This window comes from Callorhinus ursinus, unplaced genomic scaffold (assembly GCF_003265705.2).
Source record: "Callorhinus ursinus isolate GAN/ISIS: 27379988/994484 unplaced genomic scaffold, GSC_fseal_2.0 scaffold22, whole genome shotgun sequence".
NCBI lineage: Eukaryota > Metazoa > Chordata > Mammalia > Carnivora > Otariidae > Callorhinus > Callorhinus ursinus.
In genome coordinates this window covers 11,334,430-11,351,956 of record NW_027397084.1, presented here as the reverse complement: position 1 = coordinate 11,351,956, position 17,527 = coordinate 11,334,430, and the positions used below count along the sequence as shown (strand labels likewise).

Sequence of the window (17,527 nt, the reverse complement as noted above, 5' to 3'; positions counted from 1 at the left end):
TCTCTCTCTCTCATTCTCTCTTGAATAAATAAATAATATATATATATATAGAAATATTTAAAAAAGTAACAGTCAAAAAAGGCTCTTTTTCTGGTCACCACAGTCCCATGTTTTAAAAAAGAAATAATACATTTAGTCAGATAAGTCAGTATTAGGAACTACTCCCTACTCACATAGAGCATGTTCTTTTGTTTTAGGCACAAATATTCCCCCAAATTGCTATTTGCATCTATTTTCCTCTTAAGAAAATTTATCTGAAAGATGCTCATAGATTTTGATTTGCATCTAACTTTGAAAACTGTAGTTTTCCCTCTGAGACTTCTTTTTTTAAATCGGTAAAGGATTGGGGTGCCTGGGTGGCTCAGTTGGTTAAGCATCATTCTGCCTTCGGCTCAGGTCATGATCCTGGAAGTCCCCGGATCAAGCCCCATGTCAGGCTTCTTGCTCAGTGGGGGAGTCTGCTTCTCACTCTCCCTCTGCCTCTCCCAGCTTGTGCTCTCTCATGCGCTCGCTCTCTCTCGAAGAAATAAATAAAATCTTTATAAATAAATAAAATTAGTAAAGGATAATTTAGCAAAAACAAACCACAGAGTGAAGTTACATTTTGGAAAGTATTTTGTGGATTTGTAAGTAAACAGTGGCTGCATCTGTCTACTCCATGAAAGACCGTAGGAGTTTTAAATATCCCCCACTCCGACAAAGGCAGAGCTGTGTGCTTCCCTTATCCCTTCACCCCGACCTCTGTATTTTAATGCCCTAAGTCAAGTGACGCTATCATCTGTTTGAAGATCCATGAAGTCACTTTTTCTAGATACCAGAAGAGTTAAACTGGACTTTAAACATTGTGAACGGGGGGGGGGGGGGGGCGCCTGGGTGGCTCAGTCGTTGAGTGTCTGTGTTTGGCTCAGGTCATGATCCCAGGGTCCTGGGATCGAGCCCCATATCGGGCTCCCTCCTCGGCGGGAAGCCTGCTTTCCCTCTCCCACTACCCCTGCTTGTGTTCCCTCTCTGACAAATAAATAAATAAATAAATAAATAAATAAATAAATAAATAAATATTGTGAACAGTTTTGCTCACCATGTTAGCACCTCCCACACAAGCCACTATTCTGGAGACCAGATGGTGGTGATTTTAATGGGGGGGGTGGAGGCAGAAGATGGAGAGTTGGAGGGTTGGAGTGGGCAGATTGAAAATGATTTTAAAAAAAAAGGTGGGGGCATCCAGTCTCTGGGTTGAAAGCTCGCTTGCTTCCCCAGGAGCAACTGGAGAGGAAACACTAGGGAGTTCATCCTCCAAGGCACAGGATGAATGCAAGAAGGAATTCCAAAAATAATGCCTTCTCCTTCCAAACCGAAGCTGTCTGCAAGAAGCAGAATTGGAGAGCTTATTAGCATGACTCCTTTGCCCTCTGCAGCCGAGGCTCCCTGTTTAAATCCTGGCACGATCCTAAAGTGGGAGTTTGCTCTGCAAAGGTCAGAAGAATTGAGGTCACCAAACAACACTTATCAGCTGAAGTTTGGTGGCACCAAAAAATCAAGTTGCCATTCCGCATGTGTGTTAAGGGCTCCTTGGACCTCTGCATTCTTGTTGCCACCTACAGACATAACTAGAAAGGAAAGTGTCCGGACAGAGCTGTCGCTGACTGCCGTCCGTCCTCTTGTTGGTGCCGCTTGTCATCTTGTGGTATCAGTTGCTTTGGGAGGAACCAGGAAAGGGAAGGTTGCCAAGGCATTTGCCTGTATGTACGTGTCAACTCCATCTTCTGTGCCCTTTCTGCAGAAGAGGCCCTTGCTACATCTCCCCTCTCCTCCTAAAAAGCTTGCCACCCAGGTCCACCTGTCTTTCAACAAACACTGCACATTTCTTTTTATCATATAGCTGATCCCATGACCAGTATTACATGATAAATCCCTTCCTTCTTTCTTCTCCCTCTTCCTGTTTTTCTTTTTTTTTTTATCATTTTATTTATTTATCTGGCAGAGAGAGACACAGCGAGAGGGAACACAAGCAGGGGGAGTGAGGGAGGAAGAAGCAGGCTTCCCGCAGAGCAGGGAGCCTGATGCGGGGCTCCATCCCAGGACCCTGGGATCATGACCTGAGCTGAAGGCGGATGGTTAATGACTGAGCCATCCAGGCGCCCCTTCCTATTTCTTTCTACCCTCAACCATCTTGAGGGCCCTGTACAAGATGTTAGAGATAAGAAGAAGACCAAAACATTCCCTGCCCTCAAATTATTCTCAGTCCAGTGGAGGAGACAGAAACTGAGATCTGAAGGGTGCCTGGGAGTTAGTTAAGTGACTAACTTGATTTTGGCTCAGGTCATGATCTCAGGGTCGTGAGATGGAGCCCCATGTCAGGCTCTGTGCTCAGTGCAGAGTCTGCTTGAGATCCTCTCCCTCTTCCACTACCCCCTCAAAATAAATAAATAATAAACCTAAAAAAAAGAAACTGAGATCTGAAAAATCTGAATAGTAAAACAATTTGTCACAGAGTTTCAGCTCATATGGGAAGTAGAACTTATATCTTCTGACTCACAATGAAGACCTCTGTGCTCAATGCCACATACAAAACACGTGCTATGAGAGACTCTGGACTCTGAGAAACAAACTGAGGGTTCTAGAGGGGAGGCGGGTGGGGGATGGGTTAGCCTGGTGATGGGTATTAAAGAGGGCACGTACTGAATGGAGCACTGGGTGTTATATGCAAACAATGAATCATGGAACACTACATCAAAAACTAAAGATGTAATGTATGGTGATTAACATAACATAATTTAAAAAAATTTTTAAAAGAAAAAAAAAGAAAACCAAGTTAAAAAAAAAAACATGTGCTATTTATAAATTGATGAATCCCATTAATAAATAGATAAATCATTCCAGAAAAGGCCATTTGTGTCAAGGAAGCAGAATTTCAAGTACTGACTTTTCTTCCTCCCACTCTGTAAACAGAGACCTTCTCTGAAAGAACATGCGTGTCCCACCAACAGAGAAGTTGCCCAAAGAACTCAGGCCTTGAGTACTGAACGGTTTGGAGCACATGTGGGGAGGTCCCTCCCTCTTCAAAGGGCACATTCCCAGCCCTGCCCCACCAGCAGTGCAAATGCGGACCCGCTCTCCCATCATCTGAGCCTCAGGTCTCACATCTGCATCGGAGGGATCATTGTTCCCTCTTCACAGGTTGTTGTGATATTTAGCATGGCGTACTGGCACACCAAAAGTGTGCAGGAAGGGCACATCCTTGTCACTGGCCTCTCCTCTTATTGTAAGCCTCCTTCCTGAGGAAGACAGCGAGAGAAGGCCTGGCGGGCGAGTGTTGCTTTCTGGGGCCCTGCAGGTATTGTGGCTGGTGATGCAGAAACATTGCCAAGAAATTCCTCCATTTTTTTTAAAGATTTTATTTATTCATTTGAGACAGAGAGATACAGAGAAAGAGAGTATGAGCAGGGGGAGAGGCAGAAGCAGGCTCCCTGCTGAGCCAGGAGCCTGATGCGGAGCTCGATCCCAAGACCCTGGGATCATGACCTGAGCCGAAGGTAGATGTTGAACAATCTGAGCCACCCAGGTGCCCCAAAATTCCTCCATTTGTGTACAACGATGTGCCGCCAGGCTTCTGGGGGTAATAGGCACAAAGCAGCACCAGGAAATTCGGGTTGAAGGGATGGATGCCAGAGGCCAGGAAAGGTACCCAAAGGGATGAAAAGTTGACAAGTGTATAGATAGGCTGGTGACACATAATCAGAGGGCACATTGGGTAGGTTTATTTATTCCCTATGAGCAATTCTCACATCTTTCCGCTTTCAGACGCTACAAATTCATCCCACTGCCACAGCACCCGTGAGTCCTAGAGAGAGCAAGACTCTGTTAATTAGTAAATACTACTCCTTCTGTTGCCTCTCAACCCTACCTTCTGGTGAGCTGTCAGGCCCTGCCACGCTGCCATGGTGCCTTGTTGGGAATCTTGTGCTAAAGCTAGGTGCTCAAGTCCAAACATCACTTTGTTTCAGTCAAAGATTGTTTCCCCCGATGTTTTGGTTAGCAATAGCTGTGTAACGAACTACCTAAAACATAGTGGCTCAAAACAACAATGATTTTATTTGCTGGTGATTCTATGAGACGGGTGTCAGGCACAGTTCAGCTGGGTCCTTCTGCTTATGCGGGGTCAGCTGGGGTCATCTACTCAGCTTGCCTTCATCTGGTGGCTGGCAGGGCTAGACTAGAAGGTCCAAGAAGACTTCACTTCCAGGGCTGGTGCTTGGGTGCTCCTCCTTGTGGCCTCTCTCTGTCCACATGCTTAATTTGAACTTCCTCACAACATGGCGGTCTTAGGGTAGTCAGACTTCTTATATGATGGCTGGCTTCCAGGGGAAAACATTTCAAGCAACAAAGGCAGGAACTAAGGGCCTCTTAGGGCCCAGCCTCAGGGGATACACAGCCTCACTTCCACTGCACCCAATTGGTTAACACAAGTCACAGGACCAGTCTAGATTCAGAGGAAGGGTCTCCCCGTGGGGAGAAGGGCAAAGAATTGGCAGCCATCTTGAATCTACTATAGTCAGGGTAGCCTTCTAGACCTCCAGCCTCAGATCCGGTCACAGTCTCTCCTTGACTCTTGAATTTCTTTTCATGACACTTATCACAAGTTAGTTGTGGGATGAACTGTCTACTTCACAGGAGCCTTATGACCAGAGAATGAGATGAATCTGTGAGGTTCACCACTGTATACCCATTGCCTCGGGCAGTGCCTCACATACTATAGGCTCTTAAAAAAATTCTTTTTAGAGAATTGGATAAAACATTATCAGGATAATAGAAAAACACACAGGGAAAGTCAAGACAGCATAATGTAGTTCATATGACACAGTTCTTTGGAGACAAAAGGATGAAATAGTGCACCAAGCCTTTGAAATCTGTCTGTTTTGATATCAAAACCACCTAGAAATCTCATATTTCCTCTCTCTTCCCCCATGGAAGAAAACATCTGATATGTTCAACCTAAGCACCTCTCTGTGGGAGTTTTCAGGACTATCTATAAAATTTTTTTAATTAAAAAAATTTGGGGGCACCTAGGTGGCTCAGTCAATTAAGCAAGAACTCTTGATTTCGGCTCCTGTCATGATCTCAGGATTGTGAGATGGAGCCCTGCATGGGGCTCCAAGCTGAGTGTGGAGTCTGCTGAAGATTCTCTCTCACTTGGACTGCCTGGGTGGATCAGTCCGTTAAGCATCTGACTTCAACTCAAGTCATGATCTCAAGGACCTCGGATTGCCCCGAAGTCCAGCCCCACATAAAGCCCCACACTGGGCTCTTCACTCAGCAAGGAGTCTACTTGTCCCTCTCCCTCTGCTTGTCCCCCCACCAGCACATGCACTCTCTCCCCCTCTCTCTTGAATAAAAAAAAAAGATTCTCTCTCCCTCTCCCCCTGCTTGTACACATGCTCTCTCTGGCTCTCATATGTGTGTGTGTGTGTGTGTGTGTGTGTGTGTGTGTGTGTATTAACTGTGGTAAAATACACAAGCATAAAATTACCATCTTAACCATTTCTAAGTGTAGTGTTTAATATGTTCACATTGCTGGGCAACAAATCTCCAGAACTCTTTCATCTTGCAAAACTAAAACTCTATACCCATTAAACAACTCCCATTTCCCCATCCCCCCAGCCTCTGGAAAGCACAATTTCATTGTCAGTCTCTGTGAATTTGACTACTCTAGACACTTCATATAAGTGGAATCACACAGTACCTGTTTTTTTGTGACTGGCTTATTTCAGTTAGCACAAGGTCCTCAAGGTTCATCCATTTTGTAGCATTTGTGAGAATTCCTTTTCTTATTAAGGCTGAATAATATTCAGAAATGTCTATAATTTTTAACACATTTTTCCTTTTATTTGTAAAATTAAGGACATCTGTCCTAAGAAGACCTAAGAGAACAGTAATGCCTAGAAATGCTAAACTTATCTATGCATCCATGCTGGGAAGTCTTATTCTTGCTCACAACCAACAACATACTGATATAGCCTTCTTTAATCTCTTAAGAATTTATCCATATTTGATAGAAAAATGCCTGCCTTAGAGATGAACCCTAACCTACACTCTAGGCAATAATTTGTGGAGCTCAGCGCAAAATGAAAATACAGGGGACCCTGCTAAAAAATTATTAAGAATTTTAAGATAGTGATAGCAATGCATTAAAACAAGTGTGTAGCCCTGGACAACTGCAAAGAGCGAAGACCCACGAAGCTGGCTCAGTCTATACTGCAGGGCTGCCCCCGAAAAACACTGCCTTATCATTTCTGCCTATGTCTGAAACCCTGATTTTCTTTTAACCACCACACCACTCATTAATTCAAACTTTCCAAAGTACACCTAAGCCCACAATCTGAACAAAAATATTCTCATTTCTCAATGTCCCTTTCTAGCTCTCTCAGGCAATTCTGGTCAAAAAGGCATAGCTTTACCCTCTTTTCTCTCCACATGGGAGGCTCTCACCCAGTATGATTAAGATTGCCCCCTTGCCACCAGCTTCAGGGCCCAGCCATGTCACTCTCCAAGCCTGCCCTGGAGCTCTGGTGAGAGGTCCAAGGGTAGGGCAGCCTCTTCCTCTTAGAAGATCTTCCCCAAACTCACCCTCAGAACTTGGTCTTTTCTTCTCTGGCCCTGGTACCTCCCAGAAGCAGACAGGGAGTCTGGGGGCAATTTTCTCAGTAGCTCTGATCTTCTAGTCCAAGTGCTAACTATTACTGTTTTGAATCAAGTTACTGGCAATCTCAGAATCAGGTGATACTGTAACGCAACTATCTTTTTAAATTTGAGGAGTGTTTAATTTCCATCAGTGCTCCATAGAAGAGAACTCTTAGTTACGAATCAAATGTCATGAACTTGAATTCTAGTCTAAGCACCAAACTGGGCTCCACTCATCTCTGAAGAGTTGACTGTGGTTGCTTTGTCCACATCTTCACTCCCATTTTCTCTCAGTCCACTCCAGTCAGGCTTCCCATACCTACCCTCTACTCAATGGCTCTTAACTGAGGTCACCAATGATCTACGTCTTGCCAGAGTCAGCGGCCAGTTCTCTGTGCTAATCTTACAGGGCTGGCTAGCAGCCTTTGGCCAGACAGACGACTCTCTCCTTCTGGAAACTCTTTCTTCTTGAGGTTTCAGTGAAACCCCTCTCTTGGAGTCCTCTCTCCCTGGTTCCCTTTTCCCTCCCCTGAAAGTCCCGTCCTCAGATGGAAATCCAAGTGATGTTTCATGAACATTTGCTTAATCACATCACTATCCATCTGATGGCTTCCCATGACATGTTGGGTGATATACAAACCCTTAGCATTATCTATGGTTTGACTCTGACTTCCTTGCCCAACCATCAGGGTAGTAGGAGCCCTTCTTTTCGGCTCATCCACCACGCTCCAGCCACACTGACCTCCTGCTAGCCCTCACACTCCCTAGGGGCTTTGTGAATTGTTGTAACTTCTTGGAATCCTCTTTGCACACTCATCAGGCAGCTGCCTCCTCTTTGTGAGGACTTCAGCTGAGCATCAATTTCTCGGGAAACCTCCCCTAACACACAAGTAGAGTAGCCTCTTCCTTCAAGTCACTTTCTATTCTGTTTTTGTCTTCAGAGCCCATAATATCTGAAATTCTCTTTTTGTTTGTTTACTGGAATGTATGTTCACTGAATTGATTTATCTCATCACAGTGTCCCTAGTACCTAGAACAGCACATAGTAGGACCTCAATAAATATTTGTAGACTAACTAGCTGACTCTTAATTATATTATTGCCCCTTAGACACACGTGCATGCACAAGCACACACACACACCTCACTCAGGGTCACACATAACCTCTGACCTTATCTCTCACCGCTCTTTCCTTGCTCACTCTGCTATAGTGAAAACAGGCCTGAACCCCATTGCAACCTTTGTTCTGGCTGTCCTCACTGCCTGAAACGCTCTCCTCTCACAATTCCCTAAGGTGAACCCCCTTTTTTGAATCTTTGTTCAAATATCATATTCCTAAAGAGGCCTACTTAGTGATTTGTATTTAAAATTGTGGCTCAGTCTACAGAGTGTGCAACTCTTGATCTCAGGGTTGTGAGTTCAAGCCCCATGTTGGGTGTAGAGATTACTTAAAAAAAAAAAATCTTTAAAAGAAAAAAGAACTTCACCTATAAGGGGTACCTGGCTGGCTCAGTCAGTAGAAAATGTGACTCTTGATCTCGGAGTTGTAAGTTCAAACCCCATGTTTGGTGTAGAAATTACTTAGAAATAAAAAAAAATTTTAAAAAAACTGCAATTTAGGAGTGCCTGGGTGGCTCAGTCAGATAAGCATCTGCCTTCGGCTCAGGTCATGATCCCAGGGTCCTGGGATTGAGCCCCACATCGGGCTCCCTGCTCAGCGGGGAGCCTTCTTCTCCCTCTCCCACTCCCCCTGCTTGTGTTCCCTCTCTCTCTGTCTCTCTCCCTGTCAAATAAATAAAATCTTAAAAAATAAATAAATAAATAAATATTAAAAAACTGCAATTTACTGCTGTCCAACAGTGGCTTCCAGAAAATACCAGAGAAACAACCTCTTACTAAGGCAAGGCTGAGTTATTCTTACTGCAATAAAAGAGAAAGAGGGCATACTACTGTGACAGAGTCTTGGAGCTCAGAGGGTGATGTTGGAATATTTATGAGGCCTGAGAAGCTGGGCTGAAGGCAGGTCTCTCATTATGGGGGCTTAATTACGGTGGTATAAAGATAATGGTATATTTTAGAATTGGTAGACACAGCAGACTGCAGGTGAATATTTCAAAGCATCTTGGGGAGTAAGCACTCATTTGATCAGACTGTTCAAATGGGTTTCTAGGAGAACAGAGATAAGAAAGTTTGTGATAATATTTGTTTATGTAGGTGGAAGTGATCCTTCTCTTTTTCATGGCCATAAAAATCTCCCAGAGAAGAGATTTATGGTATGTTTACCCTTGATCTGTTTCCTAGGAGTAGATCAGAATAGTCCCTAGAGTATAGTAAGTCTTCAATAAATAACTGTTGGATGGATGAATAATATTGGCAGTATTTTTATTCCCCAAAATGAAAACTGCCATTCCAACAAAAAAATTTTCATGCCATAATGGAAAAAAATTATTTTAGTTTTACCATCTTGTAGTCAGTTCTATTGTAGAACTCACTTTGCTTCTCCAACCAAAAGAATTACAAGTGGTTCCTGTTTAAAAGTTAGTGAATGAAAGAAAATATTTGCAAAAGGCATATCTAATAAAGGACATACATCCAAAATATACAAAGAACTCTAAAAACTCAATGAAAACAACCAACTCAATTTAGAAGTGAGCAAAGACCTGAACAGACACCTTACCAAGGAATATATAGATGGCAAATAAGCATATAAAAAGATGCCCTACACCATATGTCATTAGGGAAATACAAATTAAAACAACGAGATACCACTAAAGTTACTGGAATGGCCAAAGTACGGAACACTGACACTACCCACTGGTGGTAAGATGTGGAATAACAGGAACTCTCGGTCATTGCTGGTGGAAATGCAAAATAGTACAGCCACTTTGAAACGCAGTTTGTAGGGGCACCTGAGTGGCTCAGTCAGTTGAGCATCTGCCTTCAGCTCGGGTCGCAATCCCGGGGTCCTGGGATGGAGCCCCTGTCAGTCTCCCTGCTTAGTGGGGAGTCTGCTTCTCCCTCTCTCTCTGCCACTCCCTCTGCTTGTGTTCTCTCTCTCAAATAAAAAAAATTAAAAATAAACTTAAAAAAGGGAGATAGTTTGTCGGCTTCTTACAAAAGTAAACATATTCTTACCATATGATCCAGCTATTGTGCTCCTTAGTATTTCCCTGAGTGAGTTGAAAACATATCCACATAAAAACCTGCACACAAATATTCACAGAGGCTTATTTTATACTTGCCAAAACTTGGCAGCAACCAAGATGTCCCTTAGTAGGTGAATGGATAAACCGTGGTACATCCAGACAATGGAATATTATTCAGCATTAAAAAGAAATGAGCTGGGGCGCCTGGGTGGCTCAGTCGTTAAGCGTCTGCCTTTGGCTCAGGTCACAATCCCAGGGTCCTGGGATCAAGCCCAGCATCGGGCTCCCTGCTCAGCGGGAAGCCTGCTTCTCCCACTCCCACTCCCCTTGCTTGTGTTCCTTCTCTCACTTTCTCTCTATGTCAAATAAATAAATAAAATCTTTAAAAAAATAAAAGAAATAAAAAGAAATGAGCTAGAACTAACAAATTAATTCAGTAAAGTTGCAGGATACAAAATCAATCAACACAAGTTACATTTCTATATACCAACAGCGACCTATCAGGAAGAGAAATTAAGAAAACAATCCCATTTCCAATAGCATTAAAATGATACTTACAAGAGCATTAAATCATACTTCCTGATTTCAAACCATATTATGAAGCAATAGTAATCAAAACAGTGTGGTATTGGGGTGCTTAGCTGGCTGTCTGTGAAGCATGCAACTCTGGATCTCAGGGTCGTGAGTTCAAGTCCCACACTGGGTGTAGAGTTTACTTAACAAACAAACAAATAAACAAAAACAGTGTGGTATTGGCATAAACACAGACACATAGATCAATGGAACAGACTAGAGAGCCCAAATATGGTCAATTAATTTACCACAAAGGAGCCAAGAACATATTAAAAGGAAAGGACTGTGTCTTCAATAGTGGTGTTGGGAAAACTGGACAGCCACATGCAAAAGAATGAAACTGGACTCCTATCTTACACCATATACAAAAATCAACTCAAAATGGATCAAGACCTGGCGTGTGTGGCTGGTGCAGTTGGTAGAGCATGCAACTCTTTATCTCAGGGTCATGAGTACAAGCCCCATGTCGGGTGTAGAGCTTACTGAAAAAATAAATTGGTGGGGGGGGGCGCTGGGTGGCTCAGTCGGTTGGTCATCCAACTCTTGATTTCAGCTCAGGTCATGATCTCGGGGTCATGGGATGGAGCCCCTCATCAGGCTCTGCACTCGGTGCCAAATCTGCTTGTCCCTCTCCCTCTGCTCCTCATCCCTCTTTCTCTCTCTCTCTCAAATAAATAAATAAAATCATTTAAAAAAATTTTTTTAATGGATTAAGACCTGAAACCACAAAACTCCTAGAAGAACACAGAGGAGTAACTCTTTGACATTGGTCTTAGCGATGACTTCTGGCTATGACACCAAAAGCAACCACAACAAAAGCAAAAATAAACAAACAGGACTACATCAGACTTAAAAGCTTTTGTACAAGGGAAACCATCAATGAAATTAAAAGGCAACATACAGAATGGGAAATATATTTTCAAATCATAGTCTGATAAGGGGTTAATATCCAAAATATACAAGGAACTCATATAATTTATTTTTTTAAAGACATTTATTTGAGAGAGAGAGAGAGAGAGAGAGCAAGCATACAAGCAGGGGGAGCAGCAGAGGGAGGGGGAGAGAGAGAGAGAGAGAGAGAGAGAAGCAGGCTCTCGACTGAGCAGGGAGCCCAAGGCAGGGCTTGATCCCAGGACCCTGGGATCAGGACCTGAGCCAAAGGCAGACACTTAACCATATGATCCAGCTATTGTGCTCCTTAGTATTTCCCTGAGTGAGTTGAAAACATATCCACATAAAAACCTGCACACAAATATTCACAGAGGCTTATTTCATACTTGCCAAAACTTGGCAGCAACCAAGATATCCTTTAGTAGATGAATGGATAAACCGTGGTACATCCAGACAATGGAATATTATTCAGCATTAAAAAGAAACTAAGCCACCAGGTGCCCAGGAACTCAGATAATTTAATGTCAAAAAAACAAATAACCCTATTTAAAAATAGGCAAAAGATCAGCATAGGCCTTTTTCCAAAGAAGACATACAAATGGCCCACAGGTACATGAAAAGGCACTCAGCATCACTAATCATCAGGAAAATGCAAGTCAGAACCACAATGAGTTATCACTTCACACCTGTTCGAATGGTCATCATCAAAACAATTAACATAACAAATGTTGGCAAGGATGTGGAGAAAAAGGAAACTTCCTTCACTTTCGGTGGGAATGTAAACTGCTACAGCCACTATGGAAACCAGTATGGAGGTCCCCAAAAAATTAAAAACTAATAAAAAAAATTAATTTTTAATTAAAAAATTAAAGAACTACCATATGCTCTAGCTATCCCACTTCTGGGTATATAGCCAAAGGAAATGAAATCATTATGTTGAAGAGGTACCTGCACTCCCATGTTCATTGCAGCACTATTTATAATAGTCAAGGTATGGAACAACCTAAGTGTCCAGCAACAGATGAATGAATAAAGAAAATGTGATATATATAGTCCATATATATATATAATGGACTGTTATTCAGCTTTAAAAAAGAGGGAAATCCTGTCATTTGTGACAACATGGATAAACGTGGAAGGCATTATACTAAGTGAAATAAACCTGACAGAGAATGACAAATACTGCATGGTATCACTTATGTGTGGAACCAAAAAAAATTTTTTTTGAACTCATAGAAACAGAGAGTAGAAAAGTGGTTGACGGAGTAGAGGGTGGGGAAAAAATAAGCTATCAAATCATGAGAAGAAATAGAAGAACCCTAAGTGCATATTACTTAGTGAAAAAAGCCCATCTTAAAAGACTACATACTGTATGATACCCACTATAGAACATTCTGGAGGGGCACCTGGGTGGCTCAGTCGTTGGGCGTCTGCCTTCGGCTCAGGTCATGATCCCAGGGTCCTGGGATTGAACCCCGCATCGGGCTCCCTGCTCTGCGGGAAGCCTGCTTCTCCCTCTCCCACTCCCCCTGCTTGTGTTCCCTCTCTCGCTGTGTCTCTGTCAAATAAATAAATAAAATCTTAAAAAAAAAAAGAACATTCTGGAAAAGGCAGTAAAAAAAAACAAGGGTTGCGGGGGATAGGGGGAGGGAGAGATAAATAAACAGAACATGGAAGACTTTTAGTGCCATGAAATTATTCAGTATGATACTATAACGGTGGATACATGTGCTTATACATTTGTCAAAATCCATAGATTGTACCATGCCAAGAGTGAACTCTAATAAAACTATGGACTTTGGGTAATGATGATATGTCAATGTAGGTACATCAGTTTTAACAAATGTACCACTCTGGTGTGGAATATTGAAAGTGGAGTATGTTGGGTGGGGGGAAAAGGGGGGCAGAGGTTATACAGGAACTTTGTATAATACCCTCACTCTTGCTGTGAACCTAAGCCTACTCTAAAAAACAAAGTCTATTAAAAGGAAACAAAAAGAGAATGAATGAATTTGGGAGTATTTGACATCCGGTGATATGTTACTAGCTTATCTCAAGATAGCCTAAAACAATCAAAACCACATCTTGTTCCATAATCAGGAAGTAAATAAACTGAGCCTGTAAAGGTGTCCTGTTTACTTAAACAGATTTGTGAACTTTTGTCAACCTGAGCATAGATAGAAGAGCGGAGTCAGAAAGCTCCATAGCTGTAGGTGTTTCTAAATGCTGGGTGGCTCAGTTGGTTAAGTGACTGCCTTCGGCTCAGGTCATGATCCTGAAGTCCCAGGATCGAGTCCCGCGTCGTCTCCCTGCTCGGCAGGGAGTCTGCTTCTCCCTCTGACCCTCTTCCCTCTCGTGCTCTCTATCTCTCATATAAATAAATAAAACCTTTTAAAAAAATAAAAAAAATAAAATCAAAAAAATTTTTGAAGTTAGGCTAAGTTATTACTAGGTGAGGGATGACATCATTCTGTGCTCATTTTTTGTACAGAGCCTTCCCGGGTTTTGCCATTATTGAGTACCACCTGCGTTATTACATACTTAATAACTTCTATTAAATTTATTCATATTCTTAAGAAGTTAAATAAATATATCTTAAAGAAAATCCCACATGATATAAAATGGAAAATGCATCTGCCACAAATATAAAGTCACTAAAAGTAAATACAGCAGAAATAAAACAATATTCTCCAGTCTGCTTTAATGCTATTGTGGCTGGAGGCTGGGATCCTTTGTTAAAAGGGTAATTAGCAAGTGTTAGGGATCTTCTCTTTTACTTAATCAGTATGATGGAAGGAGCATTAAGTCATTGTTAATTAATACAATGGCCCTCCTATCTTTTATTGGCTCCGTTTGCACTTTAATGAAGTAATCTCAGAGACAATACCTTGGTTGAAGGGGAAAGAATTCTCTCGAAGTTGTCTCTCAGATGGAGAGGACTGGTGGGGGTGGAAGGGGTCTGCGTGTGCGCACAGTAGGGTTAAGTTGAGTGAGCAGGTGGCCTTTTCCTGAAGGTCATGCATTCGATGACAACACACTACATTGTCTGCTCTTGGACACAGGCTCCACAGGCAGGGATTAAGGTACAGAGGTGACAGAGCCCTTATTCCCAGGCCTGGGTCTTTCAAGTCCTCTGCAAGGGCCTGACCACAGCTCCATGGCTATTCCTACAAATATTCACAGAGGGGAAAGCATGCATGTCTCTCTCTTTCTACTGGAAGCAAACTGGAGAGCAAACAAAGCTCCCCAGAAGCCAACTCCCTGCAACACTGGAGTTGCAGCTTTTTTTCCCCTTTCGCTTTATTCTTTGCTCATCGCTGCACTTGCTGGTGTTACCGGACTCGGGTCCTTGGACCCAGCAAAGCTAGAAACGAGGCTGGACCCCAAATTTGAAAGCACAGGCGAGGCTTCATTGCGACTTATGCTCGAGTACAAGAGGGGCAGCAGGTTGACTCCGCGGACAGGTCAGGGAGAGTTTTTTAAAGAAACTTGGGTGGGGGGCACCTGGGTGGCTTAGTCGGTTAAGCGTCTGCCTTCGGCTCAGGTCATGATGCCAGGGTCCTGGGGTCAAGCCCCGTGTTGGGCTCCCTGCTCAGTGGGAAGCCTGCTTCTCCCTCTCCCTCGGCTCCTTCTCCCACTCGCACGCTCTCTCTCTCTCTCTCTCTCTCAAATAAATAAAATAATCTTTAAAAAAAAAAGGAAGGAAGGAAGGAAAAAAAAGGGTGCCGTCTAAGCAAGTAAAGGTGGGAATTTATTGGCACCTTGCACTTCAAGGTCATGGTCTTTGAGTCTAATTAATGTGTCTAATTAACATGTTAAATCTCCACCCCTAGGCGTGATTTCTAATATTATAATGAGGGGGAGAGTCGGTGAAAGTTCAGGACTAGGGTTCATCTTGGTGCAGACTGGTTGGGACTGGTCCGGGTTTGCTCCTTAGCTGGTGCTTTCCTTTGCAAAAAAAGTGGTATTACAGCCGGCGGGCTGCAGGGAGTTTTTCCCGTGCTCAGGAGCTTGTGCCCAAGGTCCCCTCCTGGCTCACTGTCACTAATTACATCTGAAGATTTAAGAGCACATAAATCTATTAACATGTAGTAAAAGGAGCTCTAGATTTGGAAGCAGGGAACCTGAGATCTGACCCTCTTTCAACCCTCCTTTGCTGTCTGATTACCATGAGCGATTTATCCCATCACAGATCGTATCTCTTCTTCAGTAAATCTTCAAGTCTCTTCCCCGTTGTCTGAATGGATTAGCCTCAGAGGGCCGCAGTTAGCTCCTGTGTAAGATGAAAACCGTAATACCTATCCGGTCGTGGAAGTCCAGGGTCTGGACGAGGTCAGCTCTTGCACCCACCAGTTTGATGACCACAGAATCTTATGAACCAGAGAAAACCAGCCATAAGCTGGTGCCTCATTCCTGAGCACGAGCTAGACCAACGTTTGAGCAAGTGGCAGCCGAGAGGACGGTTATTTACGGAAAACCACTAAGCACGATAAGGATGCTGAAGATCATTTTTACCCAGTACGGTCACACCTCAGAAATACTGCAGATTCAGTACCAGACCACGGCAATAAAGTAAATATCTCAATAAAGCGAGCCAAAGGAGTGTTTTGGTTTTCTGGTACATGTAAAAGTTATGTTTACACTATTCTGTAGTCCATTAAGTTTGCAAAAGCATTAGATCTAAAAAAAAAAAAAAAAGCCCATAACATAATTAAGAAGTATTGCTAAAAAATGCTAACCATTTTCTGAGGTTTCAGGGAGTCATAATCACTGATCACAGAGAGCGCCATAACAAATGTAATAATAATTAAAAAGTTTGTGGGGCACCTGGCTCACTGAGTCAGAAGAGCATATGACTTGATCTTAGGGTCATGAGCCCCACTTCATGTGTAGAGATTACTATAAATAAATAAATAAATGAAAAAACTTTTTATTTTATTTATTTTTTTAAAGATTTCTGTATTTATTTATTTGACAGAGAGAGAGCACGAGCACAAGTAGGCAGAGCAGCAGGCAGAGGGAGAGGGAGAAGCCAGCTCCCCACTGAGCAGAGAGCCTGATACGGGGCTCGATCCTGGCACCCTGGGATCATGACCTGAGCTGAAGGCAGACACTTAACCAACTGAACCACCCAGGCGCCCCTAAAAAAATTTTGAATACTAGGAGAACTACCTGCAATTTGTAAAAAATGCAATTGTCTGGAAAATGCAATAAAGTGAGACACAGTAAGAGTTATGCCTGTATTTACTCCTCACAACAGCGCCATGAATTCATGTCTATCACTACCCCCACTTAAAGGTGTAGAAACCAAGGCACAGACAATCTAGGTCATTTGTTCCTAACTCACGATCAATAAGCAGTAGAGAAGATTTTGAACAGAGGCAGTCCAACTCAGGAGCTGTGCTCCTTGCACTAACTAACACACCACCTAGGGAAACAGGAGTAAGAAGATACACAAACCACTGCCTTGCCCTTGAAACCTTGCACCCTAAAGTGCGGGCCGAGGAAGGGGCACAAACACGGACACTAAACCAGGTAGAATGCAGTCAGAGCCCAATAAGGCTATTTATTAGGAGAAAGGGTTCCTTCTGCATGGGGATGTATAGGCAAGAGCCGGGACTAGAGGGCCCAGGCATCCACATCTGTACAAGTGAATCCCTGGGAGGGAACAGAGAGGGTCAGGCAAACACAGCAGCACGGCTTCCAAAGATGGCTTGATGGTCCCTTTCATGCCTGATCTGCCATGTGTGTTCTGACATTGATCACATTCAACATCCCTAATCGGGGTCGGTGGACAGGGAGCTCCTGATGTGATGGAACAGGAAGCCCACCGCCCTCCTATGGAGGAGTCTTGCCCCTGCCAAATTAATTAAACAGGAAGGTCATTAGACAGCAGTGGTCTCCATTAACAAAACAAAATCTAAGCCTGAAAGTGCCTCCGGGTTACAAAATAGAAACTTAAGGACAGCCAATCACAAGCGGTCAACCAGACTTTAAGCTCTAGCCAATCAATAATTTCCTTGCTTTACTTTTGCCTTTTCTCTATACAAGTCTCTCCCCACCCGTACTAGTGGAGCACTCCTGACCACTTTCAGTTTGCCACTGCCCAGTTATGCCTCCCTTTATCTTTTAATACCCCAAGAATCTAATCATGTCCTCAGAACGAACTTACATGAAATGCAAGAAATAGAGGAGAAAGTTAAATGACTCCCACAAAGGAGGTAAAGAGACAAACCCAAA

The 17,527-nt window shown here is 43.1% G+C and overlaps 1 long non-coding RNA gene across 1 annotated transcript in view; it reads right to left on the bottom strand.

Moving 5' to 3' along the window:
• Positions 1-6,738, bottom strand: part of LOC141374839 (uncharacterized) — a 32,737-nt gene extending 25,999 nt beyond the window's left edge. The window contains exon 1 of the long non-coding RNA XR_012381980.1: positions 6,625-6,738. This is a non-coding gene — a long non-coding RNA (uncharacterized lncRNA). The remainder of the gene's footprint in view (positions 1-6,624) is intronic.
• Between the last annotated feature and the right edge of the window lie 10,789 nt (positions 6,739-17,527).